Source organism: Carlito syrichta, unplaced genomic scaffold, assembly GCF_000164805.1.
Source record: "Carlito syrichta isolate Samal-C Ts95f unplaced genomic scaffold, Tarsius_syrichta-2.0.1 Scaffold302615, whole genome shotgun sequence".
NCBI lineage: Eukaryota > Metazoa > Chordata > Mammalia > Primates > Tarsiidae > Carlito > Carlito syrichta.
Window position 1 is genome coordinate 491534 of NW_007246711.1, and position 3651 is coordinate 495184.

Genomic DNA, 3651 nt, shown 5'->3' on the forward strand with positions numbered 1-3651 from the left:
AACATATTTGAAGGGAAATGTATAACAAATATAGAATTAATTATTGGTGGAAGAAAATGTTATATTCCATGTGAAGAGTTATAATATTATTGTGATGTCAAAGATGGATGCAATAAATCTTAATGACTAAAATAAACAATCAGGAGTTCTAGTTAAAAATCAAAAAAAGGAGATTAAATAGAATTTTTTAAAGCTATGAAATTAATGCAAAAAAGGAAGAAAAGGAGAAAATAGAGTACTAAAAAGAATAGTTGCATACAACTATTCATAGCAGATTATTTTTTATTGGTCAAAGCACCTCATATGACTATCAATAAATGAAAGAATAAACAAATTGCAATATATCCAGCCAGTAGACTTGTACTCAGCAACAAAAATAGCTATACTGTGTATACATACTACACTATATCTATAAGTAATTATTCTAAGTAAAAAAGGCAAAATTCAAAAAAATAGTATTCATGCTATATAATAGTATTTGTATACTATTCTAGAAAATAGAAAGCAGCTCAATAGTTGTGTGGAAGCGGAGAAGAAATTGAGGATTGTGGAAGCGAGAGATTCTAAAGAGATATAATGATACTTTTCCTGAATCTGTGCTTCATAATCTTTATTGTGGTATTCGTTTCCTGAGTGTTATACATAAGTGTACACAGACACATGCATGTTGTTTTGTGGATATATACATATATAAAAATTCACTGAATTTCTCACTATGAATATATACATTTTATTGTACCCCAATTACTACCTCTAAAAATTATGCAAATATGACTTTTAAAGTTCAGATTTATTAATACTAATATAATTATTTTTAATATTATAGATATTTTTTATAAATGGTAATAGAACTCTTTTAAAGTCTAATTATTTTCCATATTGTCTAAATTGTTTTGAATATATGAACAAACAAACCAAACCTCTATGGCAATTAAAAATTATATTTGGAAATACAATTGCAATTTTATTTATCAAAAAAGTAAATTCTTCTCAGTAATATACTACTACTCGAATTCAATTTTGCTTTAAAAAAGAAACTCATTAAGTGTTATTCACATAAATTAAAATTATTATTCATGAATTTTGAAGGGCTTTTTATTATTATTTAATTTTTATTTTTATTTACTATGATATGTCAGTGGAAATATTGCATGATATTTTTTTTCTTGAGAGACCTTTCTAGAAATAATTTTCCAATGTTTGACCTCGTAACCAGACCTGGAAATAGACTCACTATAAATTATTATCTTCAATTTTCACTTTTAGCACTGATCAACAGTATAGTGTTTATGACAGTCATTGGAAAAAAAGAACATTTTTAATGATAAAGAAGAACAAGATCAAGGATGTGAAAATCAGTATCTAATTTGATAATTTTTATCACTCTAGATTTTTCTACTTGTATTAAATTAGGCAAATCTTTTCATTTTTTTGCAAAGCAAAGATATTAATTTAGATGCTAAATCTGCTTACAACTCATTTTCTTTTTCTAAATTATGGAAGCAGTTAAGTTTTTCTAACTGGAACCTCGTATTTGCAGTTTACATGTGGTGTGATTATGAGAAAATTACCTACTCTCTATCAATGACCTTGAGCCAAAGCCTAACTATTAGTATACCTACAGTTCAATGAAGTTGTGCATCTTAGTAAGAACATATCAAAAAGGACTTAGTATGGGACTTGAACTTTAGCAAGGCTAAATCTATAACTGTTAAAGAAGAAGCAGACAAAAGAGGATTTTGGTCATATTTTTAAATATATGGATATGTTTTTATTTTTGTCTCCACACAAGCATGATTATGAAATGTTCTTATTTTTGTCCTGATCCACAAAAATAAGGATAATCTTGTCTGATATTTGTATTTTGTAAATATTTTTTAATGTTCAACTAAAGCCTAATTCTGAATACAAAGCCAGTTCCTAGCAATGTCAAAATCTTACAGATAATGTCTGGCCATTTTCCAGGTGTCATGAGTTGCTCTTGTCTTTCTCACCTTTTCATATTGGTTTCCTCATTTGTAAAATGCAGATAATTATTGCGCTATAGTAAAAAATTTTTGCTGAACAGATGAAATAACAACTGAGTTAATAAGATGATTTTACACCTTGAATAAGTGTTCTACCAGTGTTTGTTGTTGTTATTTTAAAAGAGTATCTATAAAAGGGAATTAAGATAAGAACTTCATCAAATAATTCAACCAAAAAAAGGTAAATAAAAACAAAGTGGAGGTCCAGATCCCCACCATCAGCAGTCATCCAAGTTAGTCTAAACACATTGAATTAATTTGTTCTCAACTCTTCTTTAATGTTTTTCTAGTTATGCTGTTTGAATTTTCAATATATAATTCATTGGTTGAAATTGGCAAAGGAAAAAAGATAGAAATGGCATAAGTCATCTTATGTACTTTGAAATATGCATGAAGAATCTGAATTAAGAGATCAATGTTTCTACTTTGCATAACACAGTGTAACTCACAGGAATGGCTTGTGAATTTAGAGACTGGGACTCTAAATTTAGGGTCTGCTCAACCACTTGTATATTTTTTGAATTTTTCCCAAAATCAATTTTAGTAGTAAGTGAACAGATTCAGGAGTAAAGGTATTTTATTAATTTTTGAGACACCATTCAGTGGAATTGACAGGAAAGAAAAAAGGAGTTATTCTCCAGAATTCTTTGCTTCTGAAGATGTTGAAAAGTCACCTCAAGTTTTCATAATTTCCTTTCATTTTAATTTTTGTTTGACGTCATACTTTTGTGACTTCAAATACCTTTTATTTTAAAGAAAACAAGGTCATATTTCTTAATGTCATTAATGATACAATATGTTTTGATAAGAGAAGATATTCCAGTCTTCCATAATATTTAAGAAAAATAACTTTTTGCCTTTGATTTTTGTTGGCAAGTTAGAATAAAAAGTATGCACTATACCATGAAGAACATTGATCTTTAGTGAAATAATAATTGCAACCAAATTCAACAAATATAGTGTTATGAACTATTAAATATGCATCTCTTTATTTTTCAAGTTAGGACATGGTTGGTAGGTTATGTTTTGAAATATCTTTTATCTAGTGATGTGATTCAGTTATCCTTGTCCAGATAAAGAGCTTCAATCAATTTACTCAAAAGGTAGAAGAGGATATAGTTCAGTATTTTAGATTCTGGAAACTTTAGCAAGAATGTGACCAGAGTCTGCTTCTTAACACTTGTGCGAACATGAATGCAATTATTTAACCTCTTGAAGCCTTATTTCCACTTCTGAAAAAATTGAAATAAAATCTACACTTCAGAGTTATTGTAAGGATTATGTAGCATGGCCTACTGGTTTGAGTTCCAGTAGACACACAATCAGTGATGATTCTATCACAATAAATGTATCATGGTGGTAATTCTAGGAAACTTCGGTGGAGACAAGTGAAGTGAGGGTGAGAGAGGGTGATGGCCAGTAAAGTTAGCACTATCTAGCAAATATCGTTGAAGGTTGCTGAAGATTAATCCTGCTGTATTGAACAAGACCTGACTGAAGAGCAAAGAACTGAGCTATTAACTGAGGGATTTTGGTGTATGTATATGTACATGCATGCATGCTAATTCTCAGGAAATTCCATTGCAGCTAAACAGACTCTTGTCCCAGAGAAAGTACTGAGGCA